Genomic DNA, 23,728 nt, shown 5'->3' with positions numbered 1-23,728 from the left:
TCCTATCCTCTCAGTGAAAACGTTCCTATGCTCTGTCACAGCACGGCTAATCAGCTGTTGGTTCTCGATCATGTTGGAATAGGATCCATTGATCCTTTTGCGTTTGTCATCACACCCAGCAATCGTGAGTTTGAAGCTCGTCACAGTCATTCAATCCCAGAATCCTACTCGAAATACCATAGACAAGGTTTAGACTTTCCGGATCCTCATGAATGCCGCCATCTATCTAGCTTATACCACGAAGATTCTGTTGGAGAATCAAAGAGATATGCGCCCGGCCTAGAGTAGAACGGAAGTGGTTGTCAGTCACGCGCGTTCATAGGTGAGAATGATGATGAGTGTCACGGATCATCACATTCATCAAAGTTAAGTGTAGTGTATATCTTGGAATAAGAATAAAAGAGAATTGAATAGAAAGTAATAGTAATTGTATTGAAACTTGAGGTACAGCAGAGCTCCACACCCTTAATCTATGGTGTGCAGAAACTCCACCGTTGAAAATACATAAGTGAAAAGTTCAGGCATGGCTGAATGGCCAGCCCCCTGAGTGATCAAGAGACCGAATAATCAAAGGCTAAACAGTCAAAAGATTAAACTGTCAAAAGATGTCTAATACAATAGTAACTTATCCTATTTATACTAGACTAGCTACTAGGGTTTACATGAGTAAGTAATTGATGCATAAATCCACTTCTGGGGCCCACTTGGTGTATGCTTGGGCTGAGTTTGATCTATCCACGAGCTGAGGCTTTTATTGGAGTTGAACTCCAAGTTATAACGTGTTTTGGGTGTTCAACTCCGGATCATGACGTTTTTTTGGCGTTTAACTCCAGACAGCAGCATGTACTTGGCGTTCAACGCCAAGTTACGTTGTCAATTTCCGAATAAAGTATGGACTATTATATATTGCTGGAAAGCTCTGGATGTCTACTTTTCAACGCCGTTAAGATCGCGCCATTTGGAGTTCTGTAGCTCCAAAAAATCCATTTTGAGTGCAGGGAGGTCAGATTCCAACAGCATCAGCAGTCCTTTTGTCAGCCTTTTTCAGAGTTTTGCTCAAGTCCCTCAATTTCAGCCAGAAATTACCTGAAATCATAGAAAAACACACAAACTCATAGTAAAGTCCAGAAATGTGAATTCAACATAAAGACTAATGGAAACATCCCTAAAAGTAGCTTGAACTTACTAAAAACTACTTAAAAACAATGCCAAAAAGCGTATATATTATCCGCTCATCACAACACCAAACTTAAGTTGTTGCTTGTCCCCAAGCAACTGAAAATCAATTAGGATAAAAAGAAGAGAATATACTATAAATTCCAGAATATCAATGAATATTAATTATAATTAGATGAGCGGGACTTGTAGCTTTTTGCTTCTGAATAGTTTTGGCATCTCACTTTTTCCTTTGAAGTTCAGAATGATTGGCTTCTCTATGAACTTAGAATTTCGGATAGTGTTATTGACTTTCCTAGTTAAGCATGTTGATTTTTGAACACAGCTACTTATGAGTCTTGGCTGTGGCCCTAAGCACTTTGTTTTCCAGTATTACCACCGGATACATAAATGCCACAGACACATGACTAGGTGAACCTTTTCATATTGTGACTCAGCTTTGCTAGAGTCCCCAGTTAGAGGTGTCCAGAGCTCTTAAGCACACTCTTTTTGCTTTGGATCACGACTTTAATCACTTAGTCTCAAGCTTTTCACTTGGACCTTCATGACACAAGCACATGGTTAGGGACAGCTTGATTTAGCCGCTTAGGCCTGGATTTTATTTCCTTGGGCCCTCCTATCCATTGATGCTCAAAGCCTTGGATCCTTTTTACCCTTGCCTTTTGGTTTTAAGGGTTATTGGCTTTTTCTGCTTGCTTTTTCTTTTTCTTTCTATTTTTTTCGCCATTTTTTTTCGCAAGCTTCTTCTTTTTCACTGCTTTTTCTTGCTTCAAGAATCAATTTCATGATTTTTCAGATCATCAATAACATTTTTCTTTGTTCATCATTCTTTCAAGAGCCAACAGTTTTAACATTCATAAACAACAAGATCAAAAGACATATGCACTGTTCAAGCATTCATTCAGAAAACAAAAGTATTGTCACCACATCAATATAATTAAATTAATTTCAAGGATAAATTCAAAATTCATGTACTTCTTGTTCTTTTGAATTAAAACATTTTTTTCATTTAAGAGAGGTGAAGGATTTATGGGATCATTCATAACTTTAAGACATAGTTACTAACTACTAATGATCATGAAGTAAAGACACAAAACATAGATAAACACAACATTAAAAACCGAAAACAGAAAGAAATAAAGAACAAGGAATGAATCCACCTTTAGTGGCGTCTTCTTCTTGAAGGACCAATGATGTTCTTAAGCTCTTCTATGTCCCTTCCTTGCCTTTGTTGCTCCTCCCTCATTGCTCTTTGATCTTCTCTTATTTCATGGAGAATGATGGAGTGCTCATGATGTTCCACCCTTAATTGTTCAACATTGTGGCTCAAATCTTCTAAGGAAGTGTTGAGTTGCTCCCAATAGTTGTTGGGAGGAAAGTGCATCCCTTGAGGCATCTCAGGGATTTCTTGATGATGAGCTTCCTCATGCATCTCTTGAGAACCGTGAAGGGTCTCTCTTGCTTGCTCCATCCTCTTCTTGGTGATGGGTTTACCATCTTCAATGAGGATGTCTCCTTCTATGATAACTCCAGCTGAGTAACATAGATGGCAAACAAGGTGAGGAAAAGCTAGTCGTGCCATATTGGAGGGCTTGTCAGCTATTTTGTAGATTTCATTGGAGATGACCTCATGAACTTCTACTTCCTCTCCAATCATGATGCTATGAATCATGATGGCCCGATCCATAGTAACTTCAGATCGGTTGCTAGTAGGAATGATGGAGCGTTGAATGAACTCCAACCATCCTCTAGCCATAGGCTTGAGGTCCAGTCTTCTTAGTTGGACTGGCCTGCCTTTGGAGTCTCTCTTCCATTGAGCTCCTTCCACACATATCTCCATAAGAACTTGGTCTAACCTTTGATTAAAGTTGACCCTTCTAGTGTAGGGGCGTTCATCTCCTTGCATCATGGGCAAGTGGAATGCCAACCTCACATTTTCCGGACTAAAATCTAAGTATTTCCCCTGAACCATTGTGAGATAATTCTTTGGACTCGGGTTCATACTTTGATCATGGTTCCTAGTGATCCATGCATTGTCATAGAACTCCTGAACCATTAAGATTCCGACTTGTTGCATGGGGTTGGTTAGGACTTCCCAACCTCTTCTTCGGATTTCATGTCGGATCTCCGGATACTCATTTTTCTTGAGCTTGAAAGGGACCTCAGGGATCACCTTCTTCTTTGCCACAACATCATAGAAGTGGTCTTGATGGCTCTTGGAGATGAATATTTCCATCTTCCATGACTCGAAGGTGGAAGCTTTTGTCTTCCCTTTTCCTTTTCTAGAGGATACTCCGGCCTTAGGTGCCATTGATGGTAATGAAAAAACAAAAAAGCTTATGCTTTTACCACACCAAACTTAAAATATTGCTCGCCCTTGAGAAAGAGGAGAAAGAAGAGAAGAAGAAGAAGAAGAAGAAAATATGGAGGAGAAGGAAAGATGTAGGTTCGGCCAAGGTGAGGAAGAGGGGGTAGTGTTGTGTGAAAATGAAGTAAAATGGAAGGGTATATATAGGGAGAGGGGGGAGTATAGGTTCGGCCATTTAGGGTGGGAATGGGTGGGAAAATGGTTTTGAATTTTTAAAGGTAGGTGGGGTTTATGGGGAAGAGTGGATGGATGTGATTGGTGAAGGGGGTGATTGGGAAGAGGAATTGAGGTGATTGGTGAAGAGTGTTGGGAAGTGTGACATGGGGAATAGTCATCACAAAAATAGGATTAGGAGGTAAGGTAGGAATATAGTAGGTGGGGATCCTGTGGGGTCCATAGATCCTGAGGTGATCCTGTGGGGTCCACAGGTCCTGAGGTGTCAAGGAATTCCATCCCTGCACCAAATAGGCATGTAAAATGCCTTTGCACACCATTCTGGCGTTTAAACGCCCATTGGTACACGTTCTGGGCGTTCAACGCCCATGTAAAGCATGTTTCTGGCGTTCAGCGCCAGCTTTTCTTCTCTAGGCACATTCCTGGCATTCAGCGCCAGAATGTTGCTTGTTTCTGGCGTTCAGCACCAGAATGATGCTCTGTTCTGGCGTTGAACGCCAGCCAGATGCATCTTACTGGCGTTGAACGCCAGCCTGTGCTTCCTCCAGGGTGTGAATTTTTTTCTTCTGCTGTTTTTGATTCTGTTTTTAATTTTTATGATTTTTTCGTGACTCCTTATGATCATGTACCTAATAAAACACAAAATAACAATAATATAGAATAAAATAAAAATTAGATAAATAAAATTGGGTTGCCTCCCAACAAGCACTTCTTTAATGTCAATAGCTTGACAGTGGCTCTCATGGAGCCACAAAGGTGATCAGGTCAATGTTGTATAGTCCCAACACCAAGCTTAGAGTTTGGATATGGGGTCTTAACACCAAACTTAGAGTTTGGTTGTGGCCTCCCAACACCAAACTTAGAGTTTGACTGTAGGGGCTCTTCTTGACTCTGAACTGAGAGAAGCTCTTCATGCTTACTCTCTTTTGTCACAGAGGAATGGCCATGTGCCTTAAACACAAGGTAGTCCCCATTCAATTGAAGGACTAATTCACCTCTGTTGACATCTATCACAGCTCCTGCTGTGGCTAGGAAAGGTCTTCCAAGGATGATGTAATCATCCTCTTCCTTCCTAGTGTCTAAGATTATGAAATCAGCAGGGATGTAAAGGCCTTCAACCTTTACCAACACATCCTCTACTATTCCATAAGCTTGTCTCAATGACTTATCTGCCAATTGTAATGAGAACAAGGCAGGTTGTACCTCAATGATCTCCAGCTTCTCCATTACAGAGAGTGGCATAAGATTTATCCCTGACCCCAGATCACACAGAGCTTTTTCAAAGGTCATGGTGCCTATGGTACAAGGTACTAAGAATTTGCCAGGATCTTGTTTCTTTTGAGGTAGAATTTGCTGAATCCAGGTATCCAGTTCACTAATGAGCAAGGGAGGTTCACTTTCCCAAGTCTCACTACCAAACAACTTGGCATTCAGCTTCATGATAGCTCCTAAGTATTGAGCAACTTGCTCTCCAGTTACATCTTCATCCTCTTCAGAGGAAGAATAGTCTTCAGAGCTCATGAATGGCAGAAGAAGATTTAATGGAATCTCTATGGTCTCTATATGAGCCTCAGATTCCTGTGGATCCTTAATAGGAAACTCCTTCTTGATTGAGGGACGTCCCAGGAGGTCTTCCTCACTAGGATTTTCGTCCTCCTCCTCCCTTGTGCATTCGGCCATATTGATTATATCAATGGCATTGCACTCTCCCTTTGGATTCTCTTCTGTATTGCTTGGGAGAATACTGGGAGGAGTTTCAATGACTTTCTTACTCAGCTGGCCCACTTGTGCCTCCAGATTTCTGATGGAGGATCTTGTTTCACTCATGAAACTGAAAGTGGCCTTTGACAGATCAGAGACTATATTGGCTAAATTAGAAGTGTTTTGTTCAGAATTCTTTGTCTGTTGCTGAGAAGATGATGGATATGGCTTGCTATTGCTCAGCCTATTGCGTCCACCATTGTTAAAGCCTTGTTGAGGCTTTTGTTGATCCTTCCATGAGAAATTTGGATGATTTCTCCATGATGAGTTATAGGTATTTCCATAAGGTTCACCCATGTAATTAACCTCTGCCATGGTAGGGTTCTCAGGATCATAAGCTTCCTCAGAAGCTGCCTCCTTAGTACTGTTGGATGTATTTTGCCATCCATTCAGACTTTGAGAGATCATGTTGACCTGTTGAGTCAACACTTTGTTCTGAGCCAATATGGCATTCAGAGCATCAATTTCAAGAACTCCTTTCTTCTGAGGTATCCCATTATTCACGGAATTCCTCTCAGAAGTGTACATGAATTGGTTGTTTGCAACCATGTCAATGAGTTCTTGAGCCTCTTCAGGCGTTTTCTTTAGGTGAATAGATCCACCTGCAGAATGGTCCAGTGACATTTTCGAAAATTCAGAGAGACCATAATAGAATATATCTAATATGGTCCATTCTGAAAACATGTCAGATGGACATCTTTTGGTCAGCTGCTTATATCTTTCCCAAGCTTCATAGAGGGATTCACCATCTTTTTGTTTGAAGGTTTGAACATCCACTCTCAGCTTGCTCAGCTTTTGAGGAGGAAAGAATTTATCCAAGAATGCAGTGACCAGCTTATCCCAGGAGTCCAGACTATCCTTGGGTTGTGAATCCAACCATATTCTAGCTCTGTCTCTTACAGCAAAAGGGAAAAGCATGAGTCTGTAGACTTCAGGATCAACTCCATTCGTCTTTACAGTCTCACAGATCTGCAAGAACTCAGTTAAAAACTGATAAGGATCTTCAGATGGAAGTCCATAAAACTTGCAGTTTTGTTGCATTAAGGCAACTAGTTGAGGCTTAAGCTCAAAATTATTGGCTCCAATGGCAGGAATGGAGATGCTTCTTCCATCAAATTTGGACGTTGGCTTTGTGAAATCACCAAGCATTCTCCTTGCATTATTATTATTGGGTTCGGCTGCCATCTCCTTCTCTTGTTCAAAAATTTCTGAGAGGTTATTTCTGGATTGTTGTAATTTAGTTTCTCTTAATTTTCTCTTCAGAGTCCTTTCAGGTTCTGGATCAATTTCAACAAGAGTGCCTTTTTCCCTGTTCCTGCTCATATGAAAGAGAAGAAAACAAGAAAAGAAGAGGAATCCTCTATGTCACAGTATAGAGATTCCTTTATGTTAGTAGAAAAAGAAGGGGGTAGAAGAATGTAGAAGAATGGTTCGGATTTTTAGATGAAGAGAGGTGAAGAGAAGTGTTAGTAATTAAATAATTAAATAGAATAAGAAAAGAGAGAGGAAATTTCGAAAATAATTTTGAAAAAGGGGTTAGTATTTTCGAAAATTAAAAGATAAGATAGAATTAAAATTAAAACAATTAATTAAAAAGAATTTTTTTGAAAAGAGATAGGTATTTTCGAAAATTAGAGAGGGAGAAGTAGTTAGGTGGTTTTGAAAAAGATAAGAAACAAACAAAAAGTCAAATAGTTAGTTGAAAAAGATATTAAAATTAAACTTGAAAAAGATAAAAAGATAAGAAGCTAGATAAGATATTTTGAAATCAAATTTTGAAAAAGATAAAATTTTGAGAAGGATAAGATAAAAAGATAAGATAAAAATTTTAAGAAAAAGGTATTTTGAAAAAGATTTAATTTTTAAAATGACTTAACTAACAAGAAACTACAAGATAAGATTCTAGAACTTAAAGATTGAACCTTTCTTAACAAGAAAGTAACAAACTTCAAATTTTTGAACTAATCACATTAATTGTTAGCTAATTTTCAAAAATTAGATGTAAAGATAAGAAAAAGATTTTGAAACTATTTTGAAAAAGATTTTTGAAATTTTTGAAAAAGAGGAAAATTTGGAAAAAATATGATTTTTGAAAAGATAGGATTTTTAAATTTTTGAAAATTTGACTTGACTTGTGAGAAACAACTAATTTTAAAAAATTTTGACCAAGTCAACCCAAAATTTCAAAAATTTGGAGGGAAATAAGGAAAAGATATTTTTTTATTTTTGAATTTTTAAAGATGAGAGAGAAAAACAACAAAAATACTCAATGCATGAAATTTTTAGATCAAAGCAATGAATGCATGCAAGAATGCTATGAATGTCAAGATGAACACCAAGAACACTTTGAAGATCATGATGAACATCAAGAACATAATTTTGAAAAAATTTTTGATGCAAAGAAAACATGCAAGACACCAAACTTAGAAATCTTTAATGCATGGACTCTAACAAACAAAAAATGCATATGAAAAACAACAAAAGACACACAACAAGAAAACATCAAGATCAAACAAGAGGACTTATCAAGAACAACTTGAAGATCATGAAGAACATTATGAATGCATGGAATTTTTCGAAAAATGCAAGAAGAATTTTTAAAGCATGCAATTGACACCAAACTTAAAACATGATACAAGACTCAAACAAGAAACACAAAATATTTTTGGTTTTTATGATTTTATTAAATTTTTTGGATTTTTATTAATTTTTTTCAAAAATAAAGTTTGGAAAAACGAAAAATAAAAGAAAAATTTTGAAAAAGGTTTTTGAAAAGAAAATTACCTAATCTGAGCAACAAGATGAACCGTCAGTTGTCCATACTCGAACAATCCCCGACAACGGCGCCAAAAACTTGGTGGACGAAATTGTTATTCATGTGTTATTCCATTTTGCAAAATTCATTGCTTTTCATTCCCTGGCAATGGCGCAAAAAACATGATGCCAATACCATGGTTCATGGTGCACGAAATTGCGATCAATACTTTTACACAAAACAATCCCCGGTAATGAATCCCAAAAACTTGGTGCTCAATACCATGGCATAAACACAACTTCGCACAACTAACCAGCAAGTGCACTGGGTCGTCCAAGTAATAAACCTTACGCGAGTAAGGGTCGATCCCACGGAGATTGGTGGTATGAAGCAAGCTATGGTCACCTTGTAAATCTCAGTCAGGCAGACTCAAATGGGTATAGTGATAAACGAATAAAGCATAAAGATAAAGATAGAGATACTTATGTATATCATTGGTGAGAGCTTCAGATAAGCGAATGAAGATGCCTTCCCTTCCGTCTCTCTGCTTTCCTACTGTCTTCATCCAATCCTTCTTACTCCTTTCCATGGCAAGCTCATGCAAGGGTTTCACCGTTGTCAGTGGCTACCTCCCATCCTCTCATTGGAAATGTTCAACGCACCCTGTCACGGCACGGCTATCCATCTGTCGGTTCTCAATCAGGCCGGAATAGAATCCAGTGATTCTTTTGCGTCTGTCACTACGCCCCGCCTTCAGGAGTTTGAAGCACGTCACAGTCATTCAATCATTGAATCCTACTCAGAATACCACAGACAAGGTTAGACCTTCCGGATTCTCTTGAATGCCGCCATCAGTTCTCGCCTATACCACGAAGACTCTGATCTCACGGAATGGCTGGCTCGTTTGTCAGGCGAGCACTCGGTTGTCAGGCAATCAACCATGCATCGTGTTATCAGGAATCCAAGAGATAAACACTAGAGCCTTGATTGCTTGTAGAACAAGAGTGGTTGTCAGTCACTTTGTTCATGAGTGAGAATGATGATGAGTGTCACGGATCATCACATTCATCAAGTTGAAGAACAAGTGATATCTTGGACAAAGAACAAGCGGAATTGAATAGAAGAACAATAGTAATTGCATTAATACTCGAGGTACAGCAGAGCTCCACACCTTAATCTATGGTGTGTAGAAACTCCACCGTTGAAAATACATAAGAACAAGAGTGATCATTGGTTTCGGCCCCAGAGAGGGAACCAGAAGAACCAAGATCTGATCTAAGAACTAGATGTCCGAAGATGAAAAATACAATGGTAAAAGGTCCTATATATAGAGAACTAGTAGCCTACGGTGTACAAAGATGAGTAAATGACATAAAAATCCACTTCCGGGCCCACTTGGTGTGTGCTTGGGCTGAGCAATGAAGCATTTTCGTGTAGAGACTCTTCTTGGAGTTAAACGCCAGCTTTTATGCCAGTTTGGGCGTTTAACTCCCATTTTGGTGCCAGTTCTGGCGTTTAACGCTGGAATTTCTGTAGGTGACTTTGAACGCCGGTTTGGGCCATCAAATCTTGGGCAAAGTATGGACTATCATATATTGCTGAAAAGCCCAGGATGTCTACTTTCCAACGCCGTTGAGAGCGAGCCAATTGGGTTTCTGTAGCTCCTGAAAATCCACTTCGAGTGCAGGGAGGTCAGAATCCAACAGCATCTGCAGTCCTTTTGAGTCTCTGAATCAGATTTTTGCTCAGATCCCTCAATTTCAGCCAGAAAATACCTGAAATCACAGAAAAACACACAAACTCATAGTAAAGTCCAGAAAAGTGAATTTTAACTAAAAACTAATAAAAATATAATAAAAACTCAACTAAAACTACCAAAAACATACTAAAAACAATGCCAAAAAGCGTATAAATTATCCGCTCATCACAACACCAAACTTGAATTGTTGCTTGTCCCCAAGCAACTGAAGATCAAATAAGATAAAAAGAAGAGAATATGCAATGAACTCCAAAAACATCTATGAAGATCAGTATTAATTAGATGAGCGGGGCTTTTAGCTTTTTGCCTCTGAATAGTTTTGGCATCTCACTTTATCCTTTGGAACTCAGAATGATTGGCTTCTTTAGGAACTCAGAATCCAGATAGTGTTATTGATTCTCCTAGTTAAGTATGATGATTCTTGAACACAGCTACTTTATGAGTCTTGGCCGTGGCCCAAAGCACTCTGTCTTCCAGTATTACCACCGGATACATACATGCCACAGACACATAATTGGGTGAACCTTTTCAGATTGTGACTCAGCTTTGCTAGAGTCCCCAATTAGAGGTGTCCAGGGTTCTTAAGCACACCCTTATTGCCTTGGATCACAACTTTATTTCTTTCTTTCTTTCTTTTCTTTTCCCCTTTTTTTTCGGTTTTTTTTTTCGCTTGCTTTCTCCCTTTTTTTTTGTATTCACTGCTTTTTCTTGCTTCAAGAATCATTTTTATGATTTTTCAGATCCTCAGTAACATGTCTCCTTTTTCATCATTCTTTCAAGAGCCAACATTCATGAATCACAAATTCAAAAGACATATGCACTGTTCAAGCATACATTCATAGAACAAAAGTGTTGCCACCACATCAAAATAATTAAACTGTTATAAAATTCACAATTCATGCAATTCTTTTCTTTTTCATTTAAGAACATTGTTTATTCAAGAGAGGTGATGGATTCATAGGACATTCATAACTTTAAGGCATAGACACTAAGACACTAATGATCACAAGACACAAACATAGATAAACATAAAGCATAATTTTCGAAAAACAAGGAAATCAAGAACAAGGAGATTAAAGAACGGGTCCACCTTAGTGATGGCGGCTTGTTCTTCCTCTTGAAGGTCTTATGGAGTGCTTGAGCTCCTCAATGTCTCTTCCTTGTCTTTGTTGCTCCTCTCTCATGATCCTTTGATCTTCTCTAATTTCATGGAGGATGATGGAGTGTTCTTGATGCTCCACCCTTAGTTGTCCCATGTTGGAACTCAATTTTCCTAGGGAGGTGTTTAGTTGCTCCCAATAGTCTTGTGGAGGAAAGTGCATCCCTTGAGGTATCTCAGGGATCTCATGATGAGTAGGGTCTCTTGTGTGCTCCATCCTTTTCTTGGTGATGGGCTTGTCCTCATCAATAAGGGCGTCTCCCTCTATGTCAACTCCCACTGAATAACAGAGGTGACAAATGAGGTGAGGAAAGGCTAGCCTTGCCAAGGTGGAAGACTTGTCCGCCACTTTATAGAGTTCTTGGGCTATGACCTCATGAACTTCCACTTCTTCTCCAATCATGATGCTATGAATCATGATGGCCCGGTCTAGAGTAACTTCGGACCGGTTGCTAGTGGGAATGATTGAGCGTTGGATAAACTCCAACCATCCTCTAGCCACGGGCTTGAGGTCATGCCTTCTCAATTGAACCGGCTTCCCTCTTGAATCTCTCTTCCATTGTGCGCCCTCTTCACATATGACTGTGAGGACTTGGTCCAACCTTTGATTAAAGTTGACCCTTCTAGTGTAAGGATGTTCATCTCCTTGCATCATAGGCAAGTTGAATGCTAACCTTACATTTTCCGGACTAAAATCCAAGTATTTCCCCCGAACCATAGTAAGATAATTCTTTGGATCCGGGTTCACACTTTGGTCATGGTTCTTGGTGATCCATGCATTGGCATAGAACTCTTGAACCATCAAGATTCCGACTTGTTGAATGGGGTTGGTGAGAACTTCCCAGCCTCTTCTTCGGATCTCATGGCGGATCTCCGGATATTCACCCTTTTTGAGTGAAAAGGGGACCTCGGGGATCACCTTCTTCAAGGCCACAACTTCATAGAAGTGGTCTTGATGCACCCTTGAGATGAATCTATCCATCTCCCATGACTCGGAGGTGGAAGCTTTTGCCTTCCCTTTCCTCTTTCTAGAGGTTTCTCTGGCCTTGGATGCCATAAATGGTTATGGAAAAATGAAAAATCAACGCTTTTACCACACCAAACTTAAAAGGTTTGCTCGTTCTCGAGCAAAAGAAGAAAGAAGAGAGGAGAAGAAGAAGAAATGAGGAGAAAAGGGAGTGGCTTTGTGTTCGGCCAAGGAGGGGGAGAAGTGGTGTTTAGGTTGTGTGAAAATGAAGGGATGAAGAAGGGTATTTATAGGAGAGGGGGTGATATGGTTCGGCCATTATGGGTGGGTTTGGGAGGGAAAGTGGTTTGAATTTGAAGGTGAGGTTGGTGGGGTTTTATGAAGGATGGATGTGAGTGGTGAAGAGAAAGATGGGATTTGATAGGTGAAGGGTTTTTGGGGAAGAGGTATTGAGGTGATTGGTGAATGGGTGAAGAAAAGAGAGAGTGGTGGGGTTGGTGGGGATCCTGTGGGTCCACAGATCCTGTGGTGTCAAGGAAAAGTCATCCCTGCACCAAATGGCATTCAAAATCACGTTTTGAGCCATTTCTGGCGTTAAACGCCGGGCTGGTGCCCATTCCTGGCGTTTAACGCCAGGTTCTTGCCCTTTTCTGGCGTTTAACGCCAGTCTGGTGCCCCTTTCTGGCGTTAAACGCCCAGAATGGTGCCAGACTGGGCGTTAAACGCCCAACTGCTAGCCTCACTGGCGTTTAAACGCCAGTGAGTTCTTCCTCCAGGTGTGCTATTTTTCTTCCTGTTTTTCATTCTGTTTTTGCTTTTTCAATTGATTTTGTGACTTCTTATGATCATCAACCTACAAAAAACATAAATACAAAAGAGAAATAGATAAAATATAACATTGGGTTGCCTCCCAACAAGCGCTTCTTTAATGTCAGTAGCTTGACAGAGGGCTCTCATGGAGCCTCACAGATATTCAGAGCAATGTTGGAACCTCCCAACACCAAACTTAGAGTTTGAATGTGGGGGTTCAACACCAAACTTAGAGTTTGGTTGTGGCCTCCCAACACCAAACTTAGAGTTTGACTGTGGGGGCTCTGCTTGTCTCTGATTTGAGAGAAGCTCTTCATGCTTCCTCTCCATGGTGACAGAGGGATATCCTTGAGCCTTAAACACAAAGGATTTTTCATTCACTTGAATGATCAGTTCACCTCTATCAACATCAATCACAGCCTTTGCTGTGGCTAGGAAGGGTCTGCCAAGGATGATGGATTCATCCATGCACTTCCCAGTCTCTAGGACTATGAAATCAGTAGGGATGTAATGGTCTTCAACTTTTACCAAAACATTCTCTACAAGTCCATGAGCTTGTTTTCTTGAGTTGTCTGCCATCTCTAGTGAGATTCTTGCAGCTTGTACCTCAAAGATCCCTAGCTTCTCCATTACAGAGAGAGGCATGAGGTTTACACTTGACCTTAAGTCACATAGAGCCTTCTTGAAGGTCATGGTGCCTATGGTACAAGGTATGGAAAACTTTCCAGGATCTTGTCTCTTTTGAGGTAATTTCTGCCTAGACAAGTCATCCAGTTCTTTGGTGAGCAAAGGAGGTTCATCCTCCCAAGTCTCATTTCCAAATAACTTGTCATTTAGCTTCATGATTGCTCCAAGATATTTAGCAACTTGCTCTTCAGTGACATACTCATCCTCTTCAGAGGAAGAATACTCATCAGAGCTCATGAAAGGCAGAATTAAGTCCAATGGAATCTCTATGGTCTCATTTTGAGCCTCAGATTCCCATAGTTCCTCATTGGGGAACGCATTGGAGGTCAGTGCACGCCCATTGAGGCCTTCCTCAGTGGCGTCCACTTCCTTTCTTCCCTCTCTAGATTCGGCCATGGTTATGGCTTTGCACTCTCCTTTTGGATTTTCTTCTGTATTGCTTGGAAGAGTACTTGGAGGGAGTTCAGTAATTTTCTTACTCAGCTGTCCCACTTGTGCCTCCAAATTCCTAATGGAGGACCTTGTTTCAGTCATGAAACTTTGAGTGGTTTTGATTAGATCAGAGACCATGGTTGCTAAGTCAGAGGGGTTCTGCTTAGAATTCTCTGTCTGTTGCTGAGAAGATGATGGAAAAGGCTTGCCATTGCTAAACCTGTTTCTTCCACCATTGTTGTTGTTAAAACCTTGTTGAGGTTTCTCTTGATTCTTCCATGAGAAATTTGGGTGATTTCTCCATGAAGAATTATAGGTGTTTCCATAGGGTTCTCCTAGGTAATTCACCTCTTCCATTGAAGGGTTCTCAGGATCATAGGCTTCTTCCTCAGATGAAGCATCCTTAGTACTGCTTGGTGCATTTTGCATTCCAGACAGACTTTGAGAAATCAAATTGACTTGTTGAGTCAATATCTTGTTCTGAGCCAGTATGACATTCAGAGCATCAATCTCAAGAACTCCTTTCTTCTGACTTGTCCCATTGTTCACAGGATTCCTTTCAGAAGTGTACATGAATTGGTTATTTGCAACCATTTCAATGAGCTCTTGAGCCTCTGTAGGCGTCTTCTTCAGATGAAGAGATCCTCCAGCAGAGCTATCCAAGGATATCTTGGATAGTTCAGAGAGACCATCATAGAATATACCTATGATGCTCCATTCAGAAAGCATGTCAGATGGACATTTTCTGATTAATTATTTGTATCTTTCCCAAGCTTCATAGAGGGATTCACCATCCTTCTGTCTGAAGGTTTGGACTTCCACTCTAAGCTTACTCCATTTTTGAGGTGGAAAGAATTTTGCCAAGAAGGCATTGACTAGCTTTTCCCAAGAGTCCAGGCTTTCTTTAGGTTGAGAGTCCAACCATATTCTAGCTCTGTCTCTTACAGCAAAAGGGAATAGCATCAGTCTGTAGACTTCAGGGTCAACCCCATTAGTCTTGACTGTGTCACAGATTTGCAAGAACTCAGCTAAAAACTGATGAGGATCTTCCATTGGAAGTCCATGGAACTTGCAATTCTGTTGCATTAGAGAAACTAATTGAGGCTTAAGCTCAAAGTTGTTCGCTCCAATGGCAGGGATAGAGATGCTTCTCCCATAGAAATTGGGAGTAGGTGTAGTAAAGTCACCCAGCACCTTCCTTGCATTGTTAGCATTGTTGTTGTTTTCGGCTGCCATGTCTTCTTCTCCTTTGAAGAATTCGGTTAGGTCCTCTACAGAGAGTTGTGCCTTAGCTTCTCTTAGCTTTCGCTTCAAGGTCCTCTCAGGTTCAGGGTCAGCTTCAACAAGAATGCCTTTGTCTTTGTTCCTGCTCATATGAAAGAGAAGAGAACAAGAAAATGTGGAATCCTCTATGTCACAGTATAGAGATTCCTTGAGGTGTCAGAGGAAAAGAAAAATAGAAGAAGGAGGTAGAAGAATTCGAACTTGATTAGATAGAGTTCGAATTGTGCATTAAGAAGGAGTAATACTCCATAAATAGAAGGATGTGGGAAGAAGGGAAGAGAATTTTCGAAAATTAATTAAAAAGATGTCAAAAACATTTTGAAAAATTGATTGATAATTTTCGAAAATTCAAAGTGGAAAAGAAATCAAGTGATTTTTGAAAAAGATTTTGAAATTAGAAGTCAAAAAGATTTGATTGAAAATTTATTTTGAAAAAGGTGTGATTGAGAAGATATGATTTGAAAACAATTTTAAAAGATATGATTTAAAAACAAATTTAAAAAGATTTGATTTTAAAAATTAATGACTTGCCTAACAAGAAAAGATATGATTCAAACATTAAACCTTTCTCAACAGAAAAGGCAATATACTTGAGATGTTCAATCAAATCATTAATTGTTAGCAAGTATCTTTGAAAAAGGAAAGAAATTGATTTTGAAAACATTTGATTGAAAGGATATGATTTGAAAAAGATTTGATTTTGAAAAACTTTGAAAACTAAAAAAAAATTGATTTGAAAAACAAAATCTTCCCCCTAGCATCATCCTGGCGTTAAACGCCCAGAATGGTATACATTCTGGCGTTTAACGCCCAAAATGCTACCTTTTTGGGCGTTAAACGCCCAACCAGGTACCCTGGCTGGCGTTTAAACGCCAGTCTGTCCTTCTTCACTGGGCGTTTTGAACGCCCAATTTTTCTGTGTAATTCCTCTGCTGCATGTTCTGAATCTTCAGTCCCCTGTACTATTGACTTGAAAATAGAACCAAGATCAAATAAACAAGGCATGCAAGACACCAAACTTAAAATTAAACACTAGACTCAAACAAGAAACATAAAATTTTTTGTGGTTTTTATGATTTTTATAATTTTTTTGTGCTTTTTTCGAAAATTATATGAAAATAGAAAATAAAGGTTTCAGAATTCTCAATTTGAATTTCCAGGAATCATTGCAATGCTAGTCTAAGACTCCGGTCCAGGAATTAGACATGGCTTCACAGCCAGCCAAGCTTTCAAAGAAAGCTTCGGTCCAAAACTCTAGACATGGCCAATGGCCAGCCAAGCCTTAGCAGATCATTGCTCCAATAGCAAGATTGATAGAGATCAACAAGCTATTGTGATGATCAGCTGAAACCTCGGTCCAATAAGATTAGACATGGCTTTACAGCCATCCAGATTTCAACAGATCATCATGAAACACTAGAATTCATTCTTAAGAACTCTGAAGAAAAATACCTAATCTAAGCAACAAGATGAACCGTCAGTTGTCCATACTCAAGAACAATCCCCGGCAACGGCGCCAAAAACTTGGTGCACGAAATTGTGATCAATACTTTTACACAAAACAATCCCCGGTAATGAATCCCAAAAACTTGGTGCTCAATACCATGGCATAAACACAACTTCGCACAACTAACCAGCAAGTGCACTGGGTCGTCCAAGTAATAAACCTTACGCGAGTAAGGGTCGATCCCACGGAGATTGGTGGTATGAAGCAAGCTATGGTCACCTTGTAAATCTCAGTCAGGCAGACTCAAATGGGTATAGTGATAAACGAATAAAGCATAAAGATAAAGATAGAGATACTTATGTATATCATTGGTGAGAGCTTCAGATAAGCGAATGAAGATGCCTTCCCTTCCGTCTCTCTGCTTTCCTACTGTCTTCATCCAATCCTTCTTACTCCTTTCCATGGCAAGCTCATGCAAGGGTTTCACCGTTGTCAGTGGCTACCTCCCATCCTCTCATTGGAAATGTTCAACGCACCCTGTCACGGCACGGCTATCCATCTGTCGGTTCTCAATCAGGCCGGAATAGAATCCAGTGATTCTTTTGCGTCTGTCACTAACGCCCCGCCTTCAGGAGTTTGAAGCACGTCACAGTCATTCAATCATTGAATCCTACACAGAATACCACAGACAAGGTTAGACCTTCCGGATTCTCTTGAATGCCGCCATCAGTTCTCGCCTATACCACGAAGACTCTGATCTCACGGAATGGCTGGCTCGTTTGTCAGGCGAGCACTCAGTTGTCAGGCGATCAACCATGCATCGTGTTATCAGGAATCCAAGAGATAAACACTAGAGCCTTGATTGCTTGTAGAACAAGAGTGGTTGTCAGTCACTTTGTTCATGAGTGAGAATGATGATGAGTGTCACGGATCATCACATTCATCAAGTTGAAGAACAAGTGATATCTTGGACAAAGAACAAGCGGAATTGAATAGAAGAACAATAGTAATTGCATTAATACTCGAGGTACAGCAGAGCTCCACACCTTAATCTATGGTGTGTAGAAACTCCACCGTTGAAAATACATAAGAACAAGAGTGATCATTGGTTTCGGCCCCAGAGAGGGAACCAGAAGAACCAAGATCTGATCTAAGAACTAGATGTCCGAAGATGAAAAATACAATGGTAAAAGGTCCTATATATAGAGAACTAGTAGCCTACGGTGTACAAATATGAGTAAATGACATAAAAATCCACTTCCGGGCCCACTTGGTGTGTGCTTGGGCTGAGCAATGAAGCATTTTCGTGTAGAGACTCTTCTTGGAGTTAAACGCCAGCTTTTATGCCAGTTTGGGCGTTTAACTCCCATTTTGGTGCCAGTTCCGGCGTTTAACGCTGGAATTTCTGTAGGTGACTTTGAACGCCGGTTTGGGCCATCAAATCTTGGGAAAAGTATGAACTATCATATATTGCTGGAAAGCCCAGGATGTCTACTTTCCAACGCCGTTGAGAGCGTGCCAATTGGACTTCTGTAGCTCCTGAAAATCCACTTCGAGTGCAGGGAGGTCAGAATCCAACAGCATCTGCAGTCCTTTTGAGTCTCTGAATCAGATTTTTGCTCAGATCCCTCAATTTCAGCCAGAAAATACCTGAAATCACAGAAAAACACACAAACTCATAGTAAAGTCCAGAAAAGTGAATTTTAACTAAAAACTAATAAAAATATAATAAAAACTCAACTAAAACTACCAAAAACATACTAAAAACAATGCCAAAAAGCGTATAAATTATCCGCTCATCAGTTCACAACTCCGTTCAACTTAACCAGCAAGTGTACTGGGTCATCCAAGTAATACCTTACGTGAGTAAGGGTCGATCCCACAGAGATTGTTAGTATGAAGCAAGCTATGGTCACCTTGTAAATCTCAGTTAGACAGATTAAATGTTTATGGGTTTCGAAATTAATAATAAAAAGAAAATAAAAGGGATAGAAATATTTATGTAAATTAATAGTGGGAATTTCAGATAAGTGTATAGAGATGCTGTGCTCCTCTTGAATCTCTACTTTCCTATTACATTCATCCAATCCTTCCTACTCCTTTCCATGGCAAGCTGTATGTAGGGCATCACCGTTGTCAGTAGCTACATCCCATCCTCTCAGTGAAAACGTTCCTATGCTCTGTCACAGCACGGCTAATCAGCTGTTGGTTCTCGATCATGTTGGAATAGGATCCATTGATCCTTTTGCGTTTGTCATCACGCCCAGCAATCGCGAGTTTGAAGCTCATCACAGTCATTCAATCCCAGAATCCTACTCGGAATACCATAGACAAGGTTTAGACTTTCTGGATCCTCATGAATGCCGCCATCTATCTAGCTTATACCACGAAGATTCTGTTGGGGAATCTAAGAGATATGCGCCCGGCCTAGAGTAGAACGGAAGTGGTTGTCAGTCACGCGCGTTCATAGGTGAGAATGATGATGAGTGTCACGGATCATCACATTCATCAAAGTTAAGTGTAGTGTATATCTTGGAATAAGAATAAAAGAGAATTGAATAGAAAGTAATAGTAATTGTATTGAAACTTGAGGTACAGCAGAGCTCCACACCCTTAATCTATGGTGTGCAGAAACTCCACCGTTGAAAATACATAAGTGAAAAGTACAGGCATGGCCGAATGGCCAGCCCCCTGAGTGATCAAGAGACCGAATAATCAAAGGCTAAACAGTCAGAAGATTAAACTGTCAAAAGATGTCTAATACAATAGTAACTTATCCTATTTATACTAGACTAGCTACTAGGGTTTACATGAGTAAGTAATTGATGCATAAATCCACTTCCGGGGCCCACTTGGTGTATGCTTGGGCTGAGCTTGATCTATCCATGAGCTGAGGCTTTTATTGGAGTTGAACTCCAAGTTATAACGTGTTTTGGGCGTTCAACTCCGGATCATGACGTTTTTCTGGCGTTTAACTCTAGACAGCAGCATGTACTTGGCGTTCAACGCCAAGTTACGTCGTCAATTTCCGAATAAAGTATGGACTATTATATATTGCTGGAAAGCTCTGGATGTCTAATTTCCAACGCCGTTAAGAGCGCGCCATTTGGAGTTCTGTAGCTCCAAAAAATCCATTTCGAGTGCAGGGAGGTCAGATTCCAACAACATCAGCAGTCCTTTTGTCAGCCTTTTTCAGAGTTTTGCTCAAGTCCCTCAATTTCAGCCAGAAATTACCTGAAATCACAGAAAAACACACAAACTCATAGTAAAGTCCAGAAATGTGAATTCAACATAAAAACTAATGGAAACATCCCTAAAAGTAGCTTGAACTTACTAAAAACTACCTAAAAACAAAGCCAAAAAGCGTATAAATTATCCGCTCATCAAATGGCCAGCCAGCTTTAGGATATAAATCAAGCATGCAACAGCTGATACTTCATCCAACCCCATATACATGCCTTTTATGTTGACAAGTGGAAGCCTCAATCCAAAAGAATTTGGATATGGCTTTACAGCCAGCCAGGCTTCAACATGTTACCATGAAACTCTAGAATTCATTCTTAAAAATTTAGAATAATTTTCGAAAACAAAAGGAAAAAAATTTTTGAAAGATTTTTTTTTGAAAAAATTTTTGAAGATAAAACAAAAAGAAAATTACCTAATCTGAGCAACAAGATGAACCGTCAGTTGTCCAAACTCGAACAATCCCCGGCAACGGCGCCAAAAACTTGATAGGCAAAATTGTGATTTCTGATAATGGCATTCATGTTCGTTCTCTCCCTGGTAATGGTGCCAAAAACATAGTGCATGATACCATGGTCCAAACATAACTTCACAACTTCACACAACTAACCAGCAAGTGCACTGGGTCGTCCAAGTAATAAACCTTACGTGAGTAAGGGTCTATCCCACGGAGATTGTTGGTATGAAGCAAGCTATGGTCATCTTGTAAATCTCAGTTAGGCGGATAATAAATGGTTATATTGGTTTTCGAAAATAATAATAAATAAAACATAAAATAAAGATAAAGATACTTATGTAGATCATCGGTGGGAATTTCAGATAGGCGTATGAAGATGTTGTGCTCCTTCTGAATCTCTGCTTTCCTATTGCCTTCATCCAATCCTTCTTACTCCTTTTCATGGCAAGCTGTATGTAGGACATCACCGTTGTTAATGGCTACATCCCATCCTCTCAGTGAAAAAGGTCCAAATGCTCTGTCACGGCACGGCTAATCATCTGTCGGTTCTCGATCATGTCGGAATAGAATCCATTGATTCTTTTGCGTTTGTCATCATGCCCAACAATCGCGAGTTTGAAGCTCGTCACAGTCATTCAATCCCTGAATCCTACTCGGAATACCACAGACAAGGTTTAGACTTTCTGGATTCTTATGAATGCCGCCATCAATTCTAGCTTATACCACGAAGATTCTGATTAAGGAATCCAAGAGATATGCGTTCGGTCTAAGGTAGAATGAAAGTGGTTATCAGTCACGCATTCATAGGTGAGAATGACAATGAGTGTCACGAATCATTACATTCATCATGTTGAAGTGCAACGAATATCTTAGAACATGAATAAACTGAATTGGATAGAAAATAGTAGTAATTGCATTAAAGCTCGAGGTACAGCAGAGCTCCACACCCTTAATCTCTGGTGTGTAAAAACTCCACCGTTGAAAATACATAAGTGATGAAGGTCCAGGCATGGATAAATGGCCAGCCCCCAAAACATGATCACAGGATCAAAAATACAATCCAGGATGTCTAATACAATAATAAAATGTCCTATTTAAACTAGACTAGCTACTAGGGTTTACAGAAATAGGTAATTAATGCATAAATCCATTTTCGGGGCCCACTTGGTGTGTGCTTGGGCTGAGCTTGAGCTTTACATGTGCAGAGGCTTCTTTTGGAGTTGAACGCCATGTTGTAACGTGTTTTTGGCGTTCAATTCTGGTTCGTGACGTGTTTCTAGCGTTTGACTCCAGAATGCAGCATGGAACTGGTATTGAGCGCCAGTTTACGTCATCTAATCTCGAATAAAGTATAAACTATTATAAATTTCTGGAAAGCTCTAGATGTCTACTTTCCAACGCCGTTGAGAGCAAGCCATTTGGAGTTCTGTAGCTCCAGAAAATCCATTTCGAGTGCAGGGAGGTCAGAATCCAACAACATCAGCAGTCCTTTGTCAATCTTTTATCAGAGTTTTGCCAGGTCCCTCAATTTCAGCCAGAAATTACCTGAAATCACAGAAAAACACACAAACTCATAGTAAAGTCCATAAATGTGAATTTATCATAAAAACTAATGAAAATATCCCTAAAAGTAGCTAGATCCTACTAAAAACTACCTAAAAACAATGCCAAAAAGCGTATAAATTATCCGCTCATCAGTAGCCATTGACAACGGTGATCTACCAACATACAGCTTGCCATGGAAGGAGCATTGCGTGTGTGAAAAAGACAACAGTAGGAAAGCAGAGATTCATAAGACAGAGCATCTCCAAAACCTCAACCTGTTCTCCATTACTACATAACAAGTATTATTCATTTCATGTTCTTTTACTTTTTACAAACAAAACTCTTTTCATTATTAATCTCCTGAATAAGGTTTACAAGATAACCATAGATTGCTTCAAGCCAACAATCTCCGTGGGATCGACCCTTACTCACGTAAGGTATTACTTGGACGACCCAGTGCACTTGCTGGTTAGTGGCACCAGAGTTGTGAAAAGTGTGAATCACAATTCCGTGCAACAATTTTAATAAGAGAACTTCCAACAAAAAGGGTTATTTCTAATCCCAACTTAACTGCTAGGCAATGGAACTGCAATCCTGCTTCTAATAGCTTAACATTTCCACAAGCGCTAAGTATGCTTGCCAAAGCTACCTCGTTAGGTACTATGCCATGTAACCTTATTCTGTTGAACATTTTGAAAGCATCAATTTCCCCTTCTTCCTGCACATATCCAACAATAATGGCAATCGAAGAAATGTTATCTCGAGTTTTCATGCGCTCAAACTGTTTTCTAGCTTCCTTCAAAGCCCCAGCCTAGGCATACATATCCACCAATGCATTGTTCAAAAATAAATTGTCTGCGAAATTTCTCTTGATAACAACTGAATGCACCTGATGACCAATTCCTAAGCTTTCAAAACAAGCACATGAACTCAAAATACTAGTGAAGGTAAATTCGTCTGGTTCAATGTTACGTCGTGTCATATCAAGGAATAGCTCTATTACATGATTGAAATAACCATTCTGTGCATAAACTCTTAGCATGGCATTCCAAGTGACCATATTTTTCTCAGACATGACATCAAATACTTGCTTTGCAGCATTTAACATTTCGCACTTCCCATACATACTATTCAAAGAACTTCCCACATATATACTAGAATCCAAACCTTTTTTGATAGCCTCTCAATGGACTAGTAACCCATAATCCAACACAGCTAAGCTGGCAATTGCACTAAGAACACTTGCCAGCGTCGACCTTGAGGACTTTATACCACACTTCCTCATTTCGAGAAAGAACTCATTGGCCTCCTTATGATGTCCCCTCTTAGCATGACCAGAGATTATCGTATTCTATGCCACAACATTGCTAGTGTGCATGTCTCGGAACAATTTACAAGCATCGTCCAACTTACCCAAATTCACAAGAGCATTGAGAATATTCACAAAAACTACCTGGTCAAAAGAGCGGCCAACTATCTGCATTCTGTCAAACACCTGGAGGGCGTCCTGTGGCAGCCCAACTCGAACATATCCAGAAATCAAAGCTGTCCAAGAAAAAGTGTCCAAGTGGACTGCGGTGTCAAATATAGCGTTAGCATTGCAGAGAAAGCTGCATTCGGCATAGAGATTGATAAGAGCACCCTGACAGAATGGATTGGACTCAAAACCTGCCTTGATCATGCAGAAGTGAAGCAGCGTGCCGA

General features: G+C 39.9%; 1 non-coding gene and 1 pseudogene across 1 annotated transcript; one reads left to right on the top strand and one right to left on the bottom strand.

Annotated features, from left to right (window-relative positions):
* Positions 1–23,728, bottom strand: part of LOC130949401 (pentatricopeptide repeat-containing protein At3g09040, mitochondrial-like) — a 100,986-nt pseudogene that overhangs the window by 73,430 nt on the left and 3,828 nt on the right.
* On the top strand, positions 14,776–14,879 carry LOC130953490 (small nucleolar RNA R71). The gene has a single exon (XR_009075660.1). It is a non-coding gene; the product is annotated as a small nucleolar RNA R71 (small nucleolar RNA).

This window comes from Arachis stenosperma, chromosome 9 (assembly GCF_014773155.1).
Source record: "Arachis stenosperma cultivar V10309 chromosome 9, arast.V10309.gnm1.PFL2, whole genome shotgun sequence".
NCBI lineage: Eukaryota > Viridiplantae > Streptophyta > Magnoliopsida > Fabales > Fabaceae > Arachis > Arachis stenosperma.
This window is presented reverse-complemented; position numbering and strand designations above follow the sequence as displayed.